The following is a 21,531-nucleotide window of genomic DNA, read 5'->3' as shown; positions in this document are numbered from 1 at the left end:
TCAGTGTGTAGTTTTGGACAATTTTATTACATCTTAGGGCCTCCATTTTCCGTTTTTTACCAAATAATTTTGCTCACCTAGTTGATGTAAGGAGAAGGCAATGGCACCCCACCCCAGTACTCTTGCCTGGAGAATCCCATGGATGGAGGAACCTGGTAGGTTGAAGTCCATGGGGTCGCTAAGAGTCAGACAGGACTGAGGGAATTCACTTTCACTTTTCATTTTCATGCATTGGAGAGGGAAATGGCAACCCACTCCAGTGTTCTCTCCTGGAGAATCCCAGGGACAGGGGAGCTGGTGGGCTGCCATCTATGGGGTCGCACAGAGTCGGACACGACTGAAGTGACTTAGCAGCAGCAGCAGCAGCAGCAGTTGATGTAAATAATTATAGGAATGGAAAAGTTTTCCCTTCTTCCCTTTTAGGCTCTTTGGCTAGTCTAGTAAAAAAAAAAAATGATATTACAAATTAACAGGAGAAAAAACAAACAAATTTCAGTGTATGTATACATGGGAGAGAACCAAGAAAACAGAGCCTTTGAAAGGACTGACACCATCACCTTAAGCACTATCTTCAGCTTTTTTAAGAAAAAAGATGTTAGGGGTGGGGAGTCAGTTATGGGAGGTTACCAGAAAAGGCACTGTAAACATGGGTAAGGTTGTTATGCAGATTTAAGTTGTTGCTTTCTCAATTGATAAGAATCTACACATTTAGCATCATCTTCTTCTTCCCAGTACAAATGAAGATTTCTCTTACAGATTGTCTTATAGATTTATTTTTCTTATAAACATCTTTCTTATCAAAGAGTAACTTCTACTTGGTTTTCAGTTGTATATCCTGTGTTTTCAGCTTCTTAAAAAATCAGCCTGAGATAACCCTTATGTGAAAGAGATGTATTTCAGGGTGGCAAATACTACTACTTTACATAATCCTTATAAAGTGTCTATTGCATCACTAAGTACATTAATTTAAATACTAATTATCCTTGTAAATTTATTTTCTAAGGTTATTACAGAATCTTTGGAAATTCAATTTTAGTAACAGGATAATATTTCATTAAGTGACTATATTATATTTTGCTTAATAATTTTTAAAGTGGTTATACCTAAGTGGATATTTAGGTGGCTATATATATATTTTTAATTCTTGAGAGTGATAGAATGATAGTAAATATTGTCTCTCTTCAATTTGAATACTATTAGTATATTATTTTACAAAATGAAATGTGACAATCTTATAGTATCAATTTGAATGTCAACAAACAATGGTAAACCAAAAGAGCATTACAAATTAAAGGTACCAAAATGTCAGTATAGTATATAAAAAGAAGTAGAGTCCCAAAGAACATGTTTCTGGTTTGTGTTTTCCAGGTACTGCTGGTTTTTCTTATAATTGGCTACATACATTTGGTATATTCTTTTCTGTTTCATGTATTTTATTTTTCATCTTCTGTATTGCTCAGAGAAAGAAAAAGTAAGTTGTATTATTACCACCTGTTTTCATAGAAAAGGTGGATTAAATAAGGGTTAGTTTTAAATCTGAAAAAAAATTCCAATTGCTCTGGGAAAATTAATCATGGAAAGAATCATCATGGAAAACTTTTGTATATTCTTGGTAATATTTTGCAGTCAAAGGATTTATCCTTATTAAAATGACATGCTACTTGGGATTGTTACAGGGGCAGGCTGTTAGTATCTTTCATGCTTACAGTAAATAGAAGGTTTCCCAGGTGGCGCTAGTGGTAAAGAACCCATCTGCCAATGCAGGAGACACAAGAGATGGAGTTCAGTCCCTGGGTTGGGAAGATCCCCACGGCAACCTACTCCAGGATTCTTGTCTGGAGAATCCCATGGACAGAGGAGTCTGGTGGGCTATAGTCCATGGAGTTGCAAAGAGTCAGACCCAGCTGAAGTGACTTGGCACACACGGTAAATTGAGTTTAAGATTCTTGCGGACAGATTTTGACGGGAGAGAATCATATGGACTTCAGACATCTGATGGGAGGATGGCCGCTGGGTGGTAAAAATGGTGAGGACACGAAACTTGAGATAAGTCTACCTGACAAAGTAAGGTGAGAGTGGTGTGGCTTTACAAGACTAATATAATAAAATATTGATTCAGTTATTCAACAAATACTTCCTCAATGCCTATATATTGCTATGCATTGTTCTCAGTGTGGGAGACAGAGTCACAGCTAAAACCTACAAGTTCTTTGCCTTTCAGAAGCTCGTTTTCCAGTGGAGAGAGGGAGTCAAGGAAAGATACAAGGAAATAAGAAAATACTGGGTAGTGATAAGTACTATTTAGAAAATAAACAGAATGATAAAATTGAAAGAAATCATGGGGCCAGTTTATGTTGAGTGGTCTCTTTGAGGAGGTGACTTTTAACCTGAGAACTGGGTAAGAAAAAAGGTGAGTAAAGTTCTAGCAAAGAATGTTCCAGACAAAAAAGGAAGAATTAGTATAGGTCTTCAGGTGGGAATGAGTTCGAAGTGTTCAAAGAATAATGAGAAGGTCAGTGTGACTAGAACAATGACTTCGAAATAGAAGTGAGGGTCAGAACAGGTGAGACCCACAGGCCTGGAAAGGCATTTGAGCTTTTAAGTGTCTGCAGTAACAATCCATTAAAGTAGTTAAAAGAGTAGAAGGATCTAGATTTATGAATCTGGAATTTACAGAGCATGTAAGACCAGAGGTATAAATTTGGTAGTATCCAGGACATGTTCTCCAAGGAGACAAATCATATCAATATATTATTAAAAATCAATGATCAAAAATATTATTGAAAAGATATTTTGATCTGTCAAGAGAGTTTGAATAGCGAAGGGAATGGCAACCCACTCCAGTGTTCTTGCCTGGAGAATTCCAGGGATGGGGGAGCCTGGTGGGCTGCCGTCTATGGGATCGCACAGAGTCGGACACGACTGAAGCGACTTAGCAGCAGCAGCAGGTTTGTTTTCATAGCATGCTTTACCACTCCACCAGGGGGAGTGTTTGGGTTGTATTCATCTTATGTATTATCACAGTCTGTATCTGTAGGTCTGAGAATGTGCTTGAAACCACACTCCAGCTGCTGCTGCTGCTGCTGCTAAGTCGCCTCAGTCGTGTCCGACTCTGTGCGACCCCATAGATGGCAGTCCACCAGGCTCCTCCATCCCTGAGATTCTCCAGGCACACTCCAACTGAGACACCCCTAATGAACCACACTCCTTAACGAACACAGGTAATTGGCGAATGTGTGGCTTTTGCTGTCATTGTGTATACTTCAAATTTAAGACTTAACCTTCCATATTAAATCATGCCTTTAGTTGCAGCAATTGTTATCTTACAAATAAATGGAAAAAAATTGTTTATATATAGTTTCATGAATTAGTAATTTCAAATTAGGTTATAGTAATAATCATGTCTTTGAATGTTTCAATTCATTCCCTGATTCACAGTCTATTCCCACCTCCCACTGTCACCAATTGAATGGCTTATCTGATTTTGGGTTTTCTTTTTTCCTGAGTATTAATAAGTATGAACATGCTTTATATAGGTTTCCCCATCTGAGAAGTTATTGTCTACATCTTCATATGACATCGGGTTTGTTGTCTACATCTATAGATATTCCTTATATCCTAGATTCTGTCCATACAAGATATTGATTACTTTTCCCTATTTGGCATCACTCAAATTAAAATAAAAGATATTTAATGCTTTAATGCTGTTAAATTCATAACTTTTTAACCTAATAGCTTGAGTTTGGAATCTTATTTAAGAAGTCCTCATCTACCTAAACTCACACAAATATAATCGTATTTACTAGCTTTCTATTTTTCTATTTTCTATTTAGGTCTTTAAACACTTATACCTAATGTAGACTCGATAATATAGTGTTAATTTTCATCATATAATGATCCATATTTCCTGACATCATCTACTACATGATCTTTTCTTTCCTTACATATAAGCTTTATTTTCAGCTCTCTCTGGTGGAACTTTTGTTCCACTGTTTTTTTTCATGAGTGCTTGCTTTTTATTACTATGGTCTTTTGTTATGTGTTAAAATGTGGTAGGGAGAGGTTTCCCTTTTTTCTTTTCAAACTTGATATTTCAATTGAAGGATACACAAACATATAAATGTATCATGAAATGTTTAAATTCTTTAAAAAATACAGCTTGAATTTTGGTTAGTCCTACATTGAATTTATAGACTAATTACTTTTGGAAGTATTGGTATCTTTACGGTGTAATTTGCTCAATCTACAAATATGTTATCCCTTTATTCAAGTCTTTCTGAATGTTATTTAAGAAAGTTTAGAATTTTTCTCTCAGTAGGTTTTGTGGATCTTTTCTAAGTTAATTCTTTGATACTTTACATTTGTTTGCTATAATGAATAGTAACCTATTTTTAAATGAAAATTTCTAGCTTGTTATTAGTGGTTTAGGAACAGTTATTGATTTTGTGAGTTAACCTGTAGCTGGAAACCTTGCTAAACTGTTTATTTATTCAAAGTTTTTCTGTTGATCTAATGATTTTTCACATAGATCACCATCTTGCTTGCCTGTAATGACATTTTTGCTTTAAAACACTTCTGAATTTAAAAACGTCTAAAATTTCTCTACACTATCTGCTGCAGTGTTTGACCTTTAAGTATATTATCAACTTAAGGAGAAGTTTCATTATTTCCATTTTATGTGGTTTTATCATATATAAGTTGTTGAACTTAAGTAATTGTTTTTGTACTTGCTGAGATAGTGACATGAACTTTCCAAAGTAGTTCATGAATACAATAAATTCCATTGACAGATTTTGAAATGCTAAACCATTTGGGGAATTTTGTCTGCTTTATAAATGAAGCTGGACTATACTTTTATTTCTTTGAATCATCTTTCCTTTCTTTGAAATAAAATTTCAAATTGAGGTTTTGAAATTGACACTCAAAGAAAGCTTAGTTATATAGTATTTCTCCTTTTAAAAACATGTATAAGATAGAGATTTCTATTCCTTAACAGCCATCTGGATTTATAGATTTTTTTTGGCAGGGGAATTATTTGATTTCAGTTGAATTCCTTTCAAAGTTGCTGGATTATTCAATTTTAAATTTCTTATAATGTATATAAATTCATTTCTATTTTTACATTTTACTTCATTGTGGTAAGAACATTTAACATGACATCTACTCTCTTAATAAAAATTATAAGCATACAATATAATACTACAATGTTGTAGAGCAGATCTCTAGAACTAATTCATGTTGGTTAACTTAGACTAATTAACCAGTAACTTCCCATTTCTTTCCCCCCAGCCCCTGGCAACAACCATTTCACTCTGATTCTATGAATTTGACTATTTTAGATCACTCACATAAGTGGACTTATACAGGATTTATCTTTTGTGACTGGCTTATTTCCCTTAGAATAATGCCCATGATGGTCATCCACATTGTCATATATTGCAGAATTTTTCTTTTTAAGGCTGAATAGTATTCCACTATATATAACACATTTTCATTATCTATTGATTTGCAGATGAATATTTAGGTTGTTTCTGAACCTTGGCTAATGTGCATCATGCTACAATTAATATCAGTTCAGTTCAGTTCAGTCACTCAGTCATGTCCGACTCTTTGTGACCCCATGAATCGCAGCACGCCAGGCCTCCCTGTCCATCACCAACTCCTGGAGTTTACCCAAACTCATGTCCTTCGAGTTGGTAATGCCATCCAGCCATCTCATCCTCTGTCATCCCCTTCCCTTCCTGCCCCCAATCCCTCCCAGCATCAGAGTCTTTTCCAATGAGTCAACTCTTCACATGAGGTGGCCAAAGTATTGGAGTTTCAGCTTCAGCATCATTCCTTCCAAAGAACTCCCAGGACTGATCTCCTTTAGAATGGACTGGTTGAATCTCCTTGCAGTCCAAGGGACTCTCAAGAGTCTTCTCCAACACCACAGATCAAAAACATCAATTCTTCGGTGCTCAGCCTTCTTCACAGTCCAACTCTCACATCCATACATGACCACTGGAAAAACCATAGCCTTGACTAGACAGATCTTTGTTGGCAAAGTAATGTCTCTACTTTTGAATATACTATCTAGGTTGGTCACAACTTTCCTTCCAAGGAGTAAGCATCTTTTAATTTCATGGCTGCAATCACCATCTGCAGTGGTTTTGGAGCCCCCAAAATAAAGTCTGACACTATTTCCACTGTTTCCCTATCTATTTGCCATTAAGTTATGGGACCAGATGCCATGATCTTTGTTTTCTGAATGTTGAGCTTTAAGCCAACTTTTCAACTCTCCTCTTTCACTTTCATCAAGAGGCTCTTTAGTTCCTCTTCACTTTCTGCCATAAGGGTGGTGTCATCTGCATATCTGAGGTTATTGATATTTCAGTGCTAATATCACTTTGAGATCCTGATTTCCATTGTTTTAGATAAAAACCCAGAAGTGAGACTGGATCATATATGGTTCTATTTTACATTTTTGGAGAAACCTCTTTACTGTTTTCCAGAACAGTTGCATCATGTTGCATTCCTATTAATAACAAGCAAGGGTGCAGCTTCACCATATTCTCACCAACATGTGTTGTCTTTTGTTTTTTGAGAATAGCCCTCCTGACAGATGTCAGGTGATATTTGTGGTACTGATTTGCATTTCCCTGATAATTTGTGATACTGACTATTTTTTCATATACCTGTTGGGCATTTGTATCTTCTTTGGAGAAATATCTATTCAAATTCTCAGCCTATTTATCCATTGGGTTACAAGGGGTTTTTGTTATTGTTGTTGTGTGTTGCTATGAGTTGTAGGAGCTCTTTAAACATTTTGGAGATTAACTTTGTTGGATATATTGTCTGCAAAATTTTTTTCCAGGGTTATGTTATCTTTTATGACTAGCACTGATTAATTAAAAACACATTTGGAAACACATCCCAAATAAAGTGAAAACAAATTTTAGAAGCTCATTAGGCCAGATGATATGACAATAAATGGAAGAAATAAGGTGCAGAAGCTCAGGATAGTTTCCTATACAAGCACTTTGGCTCTGAGGCAAGAGCTTTAAGATTGAAATGGATGACAATCCCTGACACTGAGCAAATGTCAATGCTTATCCTGTTGATAAGCAATGCTTATTCCAGTTGAGCTGTTTCAAATCCTGAAAGATGATGCTGTGAAAGTGCTGCACTCAATATGCCAGCAAATTTGGAAAACTCAGCAGTGGCCACAGGACTGGAAAAGGTCAGTTTTCATTCCAATCCCAAAGAAGGGAAATGCCAAAGAATGCTCAAACTACCACACAATTGCACTCATCTCACATGCTAGCAAAGTAATGCTCAAAATTCTCCAAGCTAGGCTTCAGCAATACGTGAACCGTGAACTTCCTGATGTTCAAGCTGGTTTTAGAAAAGGCAGAGGAATCAGAGATCAAATTGCCAACATCTGCTGGATCATCAAAAAGCAAGAGAGTTCCAGAAAAACATCTATTTCTGCTTTATTGACTATGCCAAAGCCTTTGACTGTGTGGATCACAATAAACTGTGGAAAATTCTGAAAGAGATGGGAATACCAGACCACCTGACCTGCCTCTTGAGAAACCTGTATGCAGGTCAGGAAGCAACAGTTAGAACTGGACATGGAACAACAGACTGGTTCCCAATAGGAAAAGGAATACATCAAGGCTGTATATTGTCACCCTGCTTATTTAACTTCTATGCAGAGTACATCATGAGAAATTCTGGGCTGGAAGAAGCACAAGCTGGAATCAAGATTGCCGGGAGAAATATCAATAACCTCAGATATGCAGATGATACCACCCTTATGGCAAAAAGTGAAGAGGAACTAAAAAGCCTCTTGATGAAAGTGAAAGAGGAGAGCGAAAAAGTTGGCTTAAAGCTCAACATTAGGAAAACGAAGATCATGGCATTCAGTCCCATCACTTCATGGGAAATAGATGGGGAAACAGGGGAAACAGTGTCAGACTTTATTTTTTGGGGCTCCAAAACCACTGCAGATGGTGATTGCAGCCATGAAATTAAAAGACGCTTACTCCTTGGAAGAAAAGTTATGACCAACCTAGATAGCATATTCAAAAGCAGAGACATTACTTTGCCAACTAAGGTCCGTCTAGTCAAGGCTATGGTTTTTCCTGTGGTCATGTATGGATGTGAGAGTTGGACTGTGAAGAAGGCTGAGCACCGAAGAATTGATGCTTTTGATCTGTGGTGTTGGAGAAGACTCTTGAGAGTCCCTTGGACTGTAAGGAGATCCAACCAGTCCATTCTGAAGGAGATCAGCCCTGGGATTTCTTTGGAAGGAATGATGGTAAAGCTGAAGCTCCAGTACTTTGGCCACCTCATGTGAAGAGTTGATTCATTGGAAAAGACTCTGATGCTGGGAGGGATTGGGGCAGTCGGGGAAGGGGATGACAGAGGATGAGATGGCTGGATGGCATCACTGACTCGATGGACATGAGTCTGAGTGAACTCCAGGAGTTGGTGATGGACAGGGAGGCCTGGCATGCTGCAATTCATGGGGTCGCAAAGAGTTGGACACGACTGAGTGACTGAACTGAACTCCTTCGAAGGAAAGTTGTGACCAACCTAGATAGCATATTCAAGAGCAGAGACATTACTTTGCCAACAAAGATCTGTCTAGTCAAGGCTATGGTTTTTCCAGTGGTCATGTATGGATGTGAGAGTTGGACTGTGAAGAAAGCTGAGTGCTGAAGAACTGATGCTTTTGAACTGTGGTGTTGGAGAAGACTCTTGAGAGTCCCTTGGACTGCAAGGAAATCCAACCAATCCATTCTAAAGGAGATTAGTCCTGGGTGTTCTTTGGAGGGACTGATGCTGAAGCTGAAACTCCAATATTTTGGCCACCTCAATGTGAAGAGTTGACTCATTGGAAAAGACTCTGATGCTGGGAGGGATTGGGGGCAGCAGGGGACAGCGGAGGATGAGATATTTGGACGGCATCATCGACTTGATGGACCTGAGTCTGAGTGAACTCCGGGAGTTGGTGATGGACAGGGAGGTCTGGTGTGCTGTAATTCATGGGGTCGCAAAGAGTCAGACACGACTGAGTGACTGTACTTAACAGAACTGATTCTGGAACTACTTGCTTGTGTATCTGAGTAATTGTTTCCTCTTCCACGCCCGGAATGTACATTGATGGGTGATGGTTTTAAAAGTCGTTAATGATGCAGAAAACCTTTGCATGCTTGTGATGGTTCTGTGACTGTTAAAGACTACTGGAAGTATTTCTCAGGTTCTTTAGGTTGCACTTTCACACTGTTCATTGTTTCCATTGTTGTGCAAAAGCTTTTTAGCTTGATATAGTTTCATGTGCCAACCCTGAGTTTTCTTTGGAAGGAATGATACTAAAGCTGAAACTCCATTACTTTGGCCACCTCGTGCAAAGAGCTGACTCATTGGAAAAGACTTTGATGCTGGGAGGGATTGGGGGCAGGAGGAAAAGGGGACAATCGAGGATGAGATGGTAGCATGGCATCACTGACTTGATGGACGCGAGTCTGAGTGAACTCCTGGAGTTGGTGATGGACAGGGAGGCCTGGCGTGCTGTGATTCATGGGGTCTCAAAGAGCTGGACACGACTGAGCGACTGAACTGAACTGAACTGAACTTTTGCTTTTGTGCCTACCTTTGCTTTTGTGGCCTGTGCTTTTGGTGTACGTACTTGAAATCATTGCTAAGACCAATGTCATGAAGTCTTTCACCTATATTTTTTCTAGGATTTTAAGTTTCAAGTCTTACATTTAAGTCTGTTGTTGATTTTGAGTTGACTTTTCTATATAGTATAAAGTAAAGATTCAATTTCAGTCTTTTGCCTGTGAAGCTCCAGTTTTAACATTATTGTTGGTTCAAGAGACAATTCTTTCCCTAGTGTGCATGCTTGGTACCCTTGTCAAAAATCAATCAACTGTGTGGTATATATGGATTTATATCTGAGTTCTCTATTTCATTTATTCATATGTCTGTCATTACCACAGTTTTAATTACTGTAACTTTGGTACTATACTCTAAAATCAGGAAATACTATACATCCAAGTTCATTCTTCTTTCTCAAGATTGATTTGGCTATTATGGCTTTTTGTATTCCATATGAATTATAGATTTGTTTTTTTCTGTTTATGTAAAAAATGCTATGGGAATTCTCATAGTCATTATGTAAAAAATCTAATTCTACTCCTTAAGGAGCTAGAAAAGAAGAAAAAACTGAGCCTAAAGTTAGCACAAGGAAGGAAGTTACAAAGACTGAAGAAATAGAAAAAAAATTAAAAAAAAAAACAACAAAACTATAAGTTGGTTTTTGAAGAGATAAAAATATTGACAAGCCATTAACTAGACTAAGAAAAACAGAAAGAAGACAAATAAATAAAATCAGAAACATTTTGATTGATGAAAGAAATAAAAAGGATCATAAGAGACCACTGTGAGATATTATACACCACAAACTAGATAATCTAGAAGACATAAATTCCTAAAAACACAACCTTATCAAAACTAAGAAGAAATAGAAAGTCTGAACAGATCTATAACTAGTATGTAGGTTGAATCAGTAACCAAAAACTTTCTAATGAAGAAAAGTTCAGGATAAGACGGCTTCACTACTTCCCTGGTGGCTCAGATGGTAAAGAATCTGCCTGCTATGCGAAAGACCCAGGTTTAGTCCCTGGGTCAGGAAGATCCCCTGGAGAAGGGACCAGCTACCCACTCCAGCACATTCCCTGGGGCTTCCCAGGTGGTGCTAGTGGCAAAGAACTCACCTGCCAATGCAGGAGAGGAAAGAGACATCGGTTTGATCCCTGGGTTGGGAAGATTCCCAGGAGGAGGGCATAGCAACCCATTCCAGCATTCATGCGTGGAGAATCCCATGGATATAGGAGCCTGGCAGGCCATGGTCCATAGGGTTGCAAAGAGTTGAACACGACTGAAATGACTTCAGTCTACCAAACATTTAAATTCTACCAAACAGGCACCAAATTCTACCAGACAAGAATCAATGCCAATGTTTCTTAAACTCTTTCAAGAAATTAAAAAGGAGGAAACAGTTCCAATCTCATTTTATTAGACCAGATTTACTTGATACCAAAGGTAAAGACAACACAAGAACAGAAATGTATTATATAAGAAATATATTAGGTTGGTGAAATGTAATTATGGTTTTGGACTGCAAATTTTAAATCATTATAACTAGGCTCAAACATATCTTTATTAATCAAAATAGGAACCATTAAAATCAACACATTTTAGCCAATATTCAATCCGTTCTTCAGGATTCAGTGAATTCTTGGAAAACATTTTCTGCCTCCTGCTGGTTTGTGGAACTGTTTTCTCTGCAAAAAGTTGTCAAGATGCTTGAAGAAATGATAGTCGGCTGGCGAGAGATAGGTGAAGATGGCAGATAAGGCAAAACTTCATAGCCCAGTTCGTTCAACTTTTGAAGCATTGGTTGTGAGACATGTGGTTGAGTGCTGTCCTACAGAAGAATTGCACCCTTTCTGTTGACCAATGCCAGCTGCACACATTGCAGTTTTGGTGCATCTCATTGATTTTCTGATCACACTTCTCAGATGGAAAGTTTCCACTGGAATTCAGAAAGCTGTAGTGGATCAGACGGACAGCAGACTGCCCAACGGTGACCATGACCAGTTTTTGGTGCAAGTTTGGTGTTGGAAAGTGCTTTGGAGCTTCTTCTCGATCCAAACACCGAGCTGGCCATCCAGTTGTCATATAAAGTCCACTGTTCATTGCACATCACAATCCGATTGAGAAATGTTTTGTTGTTGTTGCATATAATCACACTTCAAAAACAACAGTTTCTTTTATTTTCAGTGGGCTCATGAGGCACCCGCTTATTGAACTTTCCAATTTGCTTCAAATGCCAAATGACCATAGAATGGTTGATGTTGAATTGTGCAGCAGCTTCTCATGTAGTTGTAAGAGGATCAGCTTCAATGACCACTCTCAATTTGTTGTTATCAACTTCCAATGGCCAGCCACTGCATTCATCACCTTCGAGGTCCTTATCTCCAGCAGTTTCTGGAACAAATGCATTGTTGATGTTGTGAGTTGTCTCTGCTGCTTTACAACCCATTTTGAACTTGAGTATGAAAATCACTTAAATTTGCTGTTTGTCTAAAAAACATCATTTCCCTACTCTAAGATAAATATACAATACACAGCAAGTAATGTCATTAGCAAAAAAAAAAGCATAAAGTGAGAAATGTGCATTAAAATGATATGTAACATAACCACATTTATTTAAGAATGTATTCCCATATCAAATAGCAAAGTTCAATATTGCAAAACCACAATTACTTTTACACCAACATAATATATGGAAGGGCTTCCCTGGTGGCTCAGATGGTAAAGAATCTGCCTACAATGTGGGAGACCAGGGTTTGATTCCTGGGTAGGGAAGATCCCCTGGAGAAGGGAATGGCAACTCAATCCAGTATTTTGCCTGGAGAATCCCATAGACAGAAAAGCCTTGTGGGCTACAGTCCATCAGGTCGCAAAGAGTCAGACATGACTGAACAGCTGAGCAGTAACAGCAGAAATATATGGAAAAGGCCTTGATAAAATACCAGAAAATTAAATTCAATGGCTCATTAAAAGGCTCACACAGGCTTGAACTTGGCCAATATAGTAGAGGAGAAAGGCCCTGAGCTCACCTCCTCCAATAAGCACACCAAAATTATAATCTTCAGAGCAACTATCAATGAGGACAACCCAAAGACTAGCAGAGAAGATCTTCTACAGCTGAAGATATAAAAATGGAACCACAAGAAGATGGATGGGGAAGTAGAGACTCACTATAATCAAGACCCATACCCCAGGTAGATGACCCACAAACAGCAGGAGACTCACAGTTGCAGAGGTTCCCCCCAAGAGTGAGTGGTACAAGTTCCATATCGAACAATCCACCCTGAGGGTCCTGCACCAGGAAGATGAGCCCTAGAAAATCTGGATTTGAAGGCCAGTGTGATGTGCTTTCAGGAGAGCCTAAGGGCTGTAGGAAGTAGAGACTTCATTGCTAAAGGTACACACAAAATTTCACTCAACAGAGACCTGGGGAAGAAGCAGTAATTTAAAAGAGTGTGGAAATCACTCAAGCTAAACAGAAAAAAGGCATTTTAATAAATAAGGACAGTTTAAGAGACTTCTGGGACAACATCAAGTACACTAATGTCATTATAAGGGTCTAGAAGGAGAAGAGAGAAAAAGACAGAGAACATATTTGAAGACATATTGGCTGAAAACTTCCCTAAGTTGAGAAAGAAAACAGACATCTAGGTCCAGGGGGAACAGAGTCCCAAATACATATTGGCTGAAAACTTTCCTAAGTTGAGAAAGAAAACAGACATATAGGTCCAGGAGGAACAGAGTCCAAAATAGAATCAACCCAAATAGAAACACAAAGAGATATATTGTAATTAAAATGATAAAAATAAAGAGAATATTAAAAGCATCAAGGAGAAAGTAACAAGTTATGCACAAGGGAACTCCCAAAAGACTGTCAGCTCACTATTCAGAAAAAACTCTGCAAGCCAGAGGGAGTGCTACTATATACAAACAAGAACACTTTATCTGGCAAGGCTTTCATTCAGATTTGATGGAGAAAGCAAAAGTTTTATATGTAAGCAAAAGCTAAAAGAGTTCACCACCAAAGCAGCTTCACAAGAAATGTAACAGGAATTTTTCTAAGCAGAAAAGAAAGGAACAAAAACTAGAGGCTCAAAAATTACAAAAGGAAAACTCTCATTCGTAAAGGCAAATATACAGTAAAGGGAGTAGATCAACTATAAACTTAGTAGAAAGGCTAAAATCAACTATATTCACAATAAATTGTAAAGGGATACACAAAAGACAAAGATAAATGATATAATGTCAAAACAGTAAACTTGGAGGAGTAAAAATACAAGGTTGTTAAAATGCATTTGAACGTAAGAGATCAGCAACCTAAAATAATCGTGTATATATAAATAATCTATATATAGATTCATATATATATATAAACTTCATGGTAAGCAAAAACCAAAATTTATGATAGATACACTCACAGAATGGAGAAAGGAATCCAAATATAAAACTAAAGAGAGTTACCATATCTCAAGGGAACAGAGCAAAAAAGAGAAAGGAATAAAAAAGGACCATAAAAGAACCTGAAAACAAATAACAAAATGATAATAAGTACATGAGCATGTGTGCATGCTCAGTCACTTCAGTCATGTCTAGCTCTTTGTGACCCTATGGGGTATAGCCTGCCAGGCTCCTCTGTCTATGCATACTGGACAAGCATACTGGAGTGGGTTGCCATGCCTTCTTCTAGGGGATCTTCCTGACCCATGGATCAAACCCATGTCTCTTACATTTCCTGCATTAGCAGGTGGGTTCTTTATCACAAGTGTCACCTGGGAAGCCCAGTAAGCACATGTCTATGTCTGTGCTAAGTCACTTCAGTCATGTCCAACTCTTTGTGACCCTATGGACTGTAGCCTGCCAGGCTTCTCTTTCCACGAGGTTCTCCAGGCAAGAGTAGTGGAGTGGGTTTCCATGCCCTCCTATCAATAATTACTTTAAATGTAAATGGAGTAAATGCTCCAATCAAAAGATAAAGAGTAACTGAATAAACAAGAAAACAAGACCTATATATATTCTCTCCATAAGAGACTCACTTCAAATTCAAATCTACACTAGCTTCAGAGTAAGGGGAGAGAAATAGCATCCCATACAAATGGTAATCAAAAGAAAAAAAGCTGGGGAGGCAATACTTACATCAGAGAAAATAGATTTTAAAACCAAGATATAATAACAGACAAAGAAAGACATTACAAAATAATAAAGAGATCAAACAGCAAGAACATACAACAATTGTAAACATACACATTCAACATAGGAATACCTAAATATATAAAACAAATATTAACAAACATAAACAGAGGAATTGACAATAATACAATAATAATTACATAATAATAGTAAGGAACTTTAACACCTCATTTATATCAATGGACAGATTATCCAGACAAAAACATCAAGGAAACAATTGCCTTAAACAACACATTGGACTTAATAGATCTATATACAATATTCCATTTAAAGCAGCAGAATACACATTCTTTTCATATACACATAGAGCATTCTCCAGGATAGATCACATGCTAGGCTACAAAATAAATCTCAGTAAATTTAAGAAGATTGAAAGTTTATCAAGCAACTTTTCCATCCACAAGGCTATGAGACTAGAAATCAACTATAAGAAAAAGCTGCAAAAGCCACAAACATGTGGAGGCTGAACAATATGTCACTAGATAACAAATGAATCACAGAAAAAGTTAAAGAAGAAATAAAAAATACCCGAGGCAAAAAACACAATCCAAAAATATATGTGACATAGCAAAATCTGTTCTAAAAGGGAAATTTACATGATAAAAGTCTACCTCAGGAAGCAAAAAAAAAATCTCAGGTAACAATCTAACTTTACACTTAATGGAACTAGAAAAAGAAGAACAAATAAATGCCAAAGTTAATAGGAGGAAAGAAATCATAAAGATTAGAGCAGAAATAAATGAAACAGAGATTTAAAAAATAACAGAAAAGATCAATGAAACTAAGAGCTGGTTCTTTGAAAAGATAAATCTCTAAACCATTAGACTGATAAGAAGAACAGGATGGGTTCAAATGAATAAAATCAGAAATGAAAGAGAAGTTATAGCTGACACTGCATCAATACAATCTCCTAAGACTGAAACAAGAAATTGAAAATATAAACAGACCATTTACCAATCATGAAATTAAACCAGTAATTAAAGAAAATCCCAGCCAAAAAAAGACCAGAACTAGATAGCATCACAGGTGAATTCTAACAAACATTCAGAGAATAGTTAACATATATCTTTCTCAAATTATTTCAAAAAAATTCAGAGGAAGAAATGCTTCTAAATTCATTTATGAAGCTAGCATCATTTGGATACTTAAAGCATACAAAAGCATCATAAAAAAGAAATTATGTCAATATCATTGATGAACATAGATGCAAATTTCCCCAACAAAATATTAGCAAACTAATTCAACAATACATTAAAAGGATCATATAACATGATCAAGTGGGATTTATCCCAGGGAGATAAGGATGGTACAATATCTGCAAATCAATCAAATGCGATACATCACATTAACAGATTGAAAAATAAAGATCAGGTGATTATCTCATAGATGCAGAAAAGCTTTTACAAAATTCAACATTCCTTTATGATAAAAACTCTCAACAAAGTGAGTAAAGAGAGAATATACCTCAAATAATAAAGGTCATATATGACAAACCCACAGCTAACATCATACTTAATGATAAAAGGCTAAAAACATTTTCTATAAGATGAGGAACAAGACAAGAAAGACCACTCTTGTCACTGGTATTCAACACATTATTGAAAGTCCTAGCCACAGCAACCAAATAAGAAAAGACATAAAAAGAGATCTGGATTGGAAAGGAAGTAGGAAACTTGTCACTGTTTGCAGATGACATGATACTATATAGAAAATGCTAAGGATGCCATCAACAAACTATTAGAACTCATTAATGAATTCAGTAAAGTTTCAGTATACAAAGTTAATATATAGAAGTCTGTTCCTTTTCTATACATTAAAAATGGATTATTGGAAAGAAAATTAAGGACATAATCCTATTTACAATTGCATTAGAAAGGATACAATACATAGAAATAAATCTAATTAAGGAGGCCAGACCTAGAGCCAGACATCCTGGAATGTGAAGGCAAGTGGGCCTTAGGAAGCATCACTACGAAGAAAAGCTAGTGGAGGTGATGGAATTTCAGTTTGCTATTTCAAATCCTAAAAGATGATGCTATGAAAGTGCTGTATTCAATATCCTGGCAAATTTGGAAAACACAGCAATGGCCACAGGAATAGAAAAGGTCAGTTTTCATTCCAGTCCCAAAGGAAGGCAATGCCAAAGAATGCTCAAACTACCACACAATTGCACTCATCTCACACGTTAGTAAAGTAATGCTCAAAATTCTCCAAGCCAGGCTTCAGCAATACGTGAACCATGAACTTCCTATGTTCAAGCTGGTTTTAGAAAAGGCAGAGGAACCAGAGATCAAATTGCCAACATCCACTGGATTATCAAAAAAACAAGAGAGTTCCAGAAAAACATCTATTTCTGCTTTATTGACTACGCCAAAGCCTTTGACTGTGTGGATCACAAATGAACTGTGGAAAGTTCTGAAATAGCTGGGAATACCAGACCACCTGACCTGCCTCTTGAGAAATCTGTATGCAGGTCAGGAAGCAACAGTTAGAACAGGACATGGAACAACAGACTGGTTCCAAATAGGAAAAGGAGTACATCAAGGCTATATCCTGTCACCCTGTTTATTTAATTTATATGCAGAGTACATAAAGAGTGCATGAGAAATGCTGGGCTGGAGGAAGCACAAGCTGGAATCAAGATTGCCAGGAGAAATATCAATAATCTCAGTTATGCAGATGGCATCACCCTTATGGCAGAAAGTGAAGAAGAACTAAAAAGCCTCTTGACAAAAGTGAAAGAGGAGAGTGAAAAAATTGGCTTAAAGCTCAACATTCAAAAAACAAAGATCATGGCATCTGGTCCCATCACTTCATGGCAAATAGGTGAGGAAACAGTGGAAACAGTAGCTGACTATTTTTTTGAGCTCCAAAATCACTACAGGTGGTGACTGTAGCCATGAAATTAAAAGACGCTTACTCCTTGGAAGGAAAGTTATGACCAACCTAGACAACATATTAAAAAGTAGAGACATTACTTTGCTAACAAAGGTCTGTCTAGTCAAAGCTATGGTTTTTCCAGTAATCATGTATGGATGTGAGAGCTGGAGTATAAAGAATGCTGAGGGTCGACAAATTGATGCTTTTGAACTGTGGTGTTGGAGAAGACTCTTGAGAGTCCCTTGGATTGCAAGGAGATCCAACCAGTCCATCCTAAAGGAGATCAGTCCTAAGTGTTCATTGGAAGGACTGATGGTGAAGCTGAAACTCCAATACTTTGGCCACCTGATGCGAAGAGCTGACTCATTTGAAAAGACCCTGATGCTGGGAAAGATTGAAGGCAGGAGGAGAACGGGACAACAGAGGATGAGATGGTTGGATGGGATCACCAACTCAATGGACATGAGTCTGGGTAAACTCCGGGAGTTGGTGATGGACAGGGAGGCCTGGCATGCTGCAGTCCATGGGATCGCAAAGAGTTGGACATGACTGAGCGACTGAACTAAACTGAAGGAGGCAAAACACCTGTACTTGGAAAACTACAAGACAATGATAAAGAAATTGGTAACAACACAAATGGAAAGATATACCGTGTTCATGGATTGGAAGAATTAAAATTGTTAAGATGACCATACTACCCAAGGTGTGCTATAGTTTCAGTACAATCCCTAACAAAATACCAATGGCATTTTCACAGAATTAGAACAAATGTTCCTAAAATTCATATGAAAACACACAAAAAAACCCCAAATAGCCACATCTATCTTAAAAAAGTAGAACAAAGCTGGAAGTATCATACTCCCTTATTTCAAACAGTACTATGAAGCTACAGTCATGAATGCAATATGGTACTACTGCACAAACAGATGCATAGATTAATGGAACAGAATCAAAATCCAGAAATGAGCTCACACTTTTATGGTCAGTGAATCTACAACATAGGAGGCAAGAATATACAATAGCAAAAAAGGCAGCATCTTCAGTAAATTATGCTGGTAAAAGCTAGACAGCTATATTCAAAAGAATCATACTGGACTACTTTCTCACACCACATATAAAAATAAGCTCAAAGTGAATTAAAGATGTAAATATAAAACTGGACAGCATAAAACTCCTAGAAGAAAATGTAGGCAGTAAGTCTTTGACATCAGTCTTAGCAATGTTTTTTTGACTCTGTCTCTTCAGGCAAGAGAAACAAAACCAAAAATGAACAAATGGAACTACATCAAACTAAAAAGCTTTTGTACAGTGAAGGACACTAACAAAATGAAAAGGCTCTCTACTGTTTGGGAGAAGACTTTTCAAACAATATATCTGATAAGAGGTAAATATCCAAAATACACAAAGAACTCATGTAACTCACCATCAAAAACAACCTAATTAAAACTGAGAATAGGACCAGAATAGACATTTTTTCCAAAGAAGACATACAGATGGCCAACAGGCCATGACATCGGGATCAATATTGCTAATCATCAGGGAAATGCAACTCACGACCACAGTAAAATATCACCTCACACTTGAGAATGGCTCAGTAGAACGGCTATTATGAAAAAATAACAACAAAAAAAAATGTTGGTGAGGATGTAGGTAGCAGAGAACACTTGTGGAGATGTACAGCCACTATAGAAAATAGTGTGTAGGCTCCTCTCAAAATATTAAAAATAGAACTACCATATGATCCATAAATTTTACTCATGGGTATACATAAAAAAAATGAAAACAGAAATTTGAAAAGATATGTGCCCCTATGTTCATTGCATCATTAATTACATCATTATTTGCAATAGCCAAGATATGAAAGCAACCTAAGGTCCCATTAAGAGATGAATGGATAAAACAGATTTTGTACTATGGACAGATCTGTACTATTTGTACAGATGCACTATTGCTAAGTCACTTCAGTCATGTCTGACTCTTTGCAACCCAATGGACCTACCCTGCCAGGTTCCTCTGGAACCTGGATTGAATTCTCCAGGCAAGAATACTGGAGTGGGTTGCCATTTATTACTCAACCATAAAAAGAATTAAATATTTCCATCTGTGACAACATGAGTGAATTTAGATAGTATTATGCTAAATGACATGTCAGACAGAGAAATATCAATACCACCTGATTTCGTTTATATGTGAAATCTGAAAAACAAAACAAAGGAACAAACATAACAAAATAAAAATAGTGATAGATACAGAAGGTTGCCAGAGGGGCTGGAGTGGGAGGATGAAAGAAATAGATTAGGGAGATAAGGAACACAACAAATTAGAGAAAACACAACTGGAAGTACAAACTTCCAGTTACACAATAAATGAATCACAGGTATGAAAGGTATAGTGTAGAGAATATAGTCAATAATTCTGTAAAATCTTTTTATGGTCTAGATGGTAATTAAACTTACTGTGGTGAACATTTTGTAATGCATAGAAATATTGAATCAGTCTGTCGCACACTAGGAACTGGCAGAGTGTTGTAAGTCTATTACACTTCAGAAACAAACAAACAAGTTCATAGTGAAAGAGATCAGATTTGTGGTTGCCACCAGCAAGAAGGTGGGAAGAGGGAATTAGATGAAGCTGGTCAAAAGGTATAAATTTTCAGGTAGAAGATAAATAACAGGGATGTAATACATACCATAATGTGATACTTCACATTAACAGAATAAAGGATAAAAATCACAGGATCCTCTCCATACACTAGAAAAAACATTTGACAAAATTCATCATCCTTTCATGATAAAAACTCTTAACAAACTAGGAATAGAAGGAAAGTATTTCAACATAATTAAGGGCATATATGAAAGGTCCATAGATAACATCCCACTCAACAATGAAAAAATGAAATATTTACCTCCAAGATAAGGAACAAAGCAAGGAGACCCATGCATGTCTCTTCTATAGTACTGGAAGTCCTAGCCAGAGCAGTTAGGCAAGAAATAAAAAGCATAACAATCAATAAGGAAGAAGTAAAACTGTCCCTTTTGCAGATGGCATGATCTTACATATAGAAACCACCCCCGCCTAAAAAAAACCTGTTGGAACAAACAAATTCAATAGTTATAGGATATAAAATTAATAGACAAAAATTTGGTGTTTCTACATATAATTTATACAACAAATTATTTTATTTTCCAAAAAAGAAAATTAGGAAAAACAAGCCCATTTACAATAGCATCAAAAGGAATAAAATTCTTAGAAATATATCTAACTAAAGAGGTTAAAGAATTGTAGGTTATCATATTAAGTGAATCAAGTCAGAGAAAAACAGGTATTATATAAGATCACTTATATGTGGAATCTAAAAAAGTAATATAAGTAAATTTATTTACAAAACAGAGTTAGACTCACAGACATGGAAAATAAACTTATGGTTACCAAAGGGAATGGCGGGGACAGGGGGGGAGAGATAAACTAGAAGTTTGGGGTTAACATATATTCACTACTATGTTTAAAATAGATTAACAATAAGGACCTACTGTGTAACTCAGGGAACTGTATTCAGAATCTTGTAATAACCTATAATGGAGAAGAATGTGAAAAAGTATATATAAATACACACACACATATATGTATGAAAGTTGAAAATGTTAGTTACTCAGTTGTGTCCAACTTTTTGTGACCCTCATTGTCTATAGCCCTCCAGGCTTCTCTGTCCTTGTAATTCTCCAGGCAAGATACTGGAGTGAGTTGCCATTCCCTTCTCCAGGAGATCGTCTCAACCCAGGGATCCAACCCTGGTCTGCAATGCAGGCAGATCCT

At 37.0% G+C, this 21,531-nt stretch overlaps 1 protein-coding gene across 1 annotated transcript in view; it reads left to right on the top strand.

Annotated features, from left to right (window-relative positions):
- The first annotated feature begins 3,021 nt into the window (after window positions 1-3,021).
- The window catches only part of CD200 (CD200 molecule), a 40,167-nt gene continuing 21,657 nt past the window's right edge, over window positions 3,022-21,531 (top strand). The window contains exon 1 of the mRNA XM_040224725.1: window positions 3,022-3,221. The gene's annotated coding sequence lies outside the window, so the exon portion shown is untranslated. The remainder of the gene's footprint in view (window positions 3,222-21,531) is intronic.

Source organism: Oryx dammah, unplaced genomic scaffold (assembly GCF_014754425.2).
Source record: "Oryx dammah isolate SB20612 unplaced genomic scaffold, SCBI_Odam_1.1 HiC_scaffold_2, whole genome shotgun sequence".
In the NCBI taxonomy this organism is placed as follows: Eukaryota; Metazoa; Chordata; class Mammalia; order Artiodactyla; family Bovidae; genus Oryx; species Oryx dammah.
The sequence above is the reverse complement of the archived record's forward strand: the minus strand, read 5'-3'. Positions and strand labels throughout refer to the sequence as shown.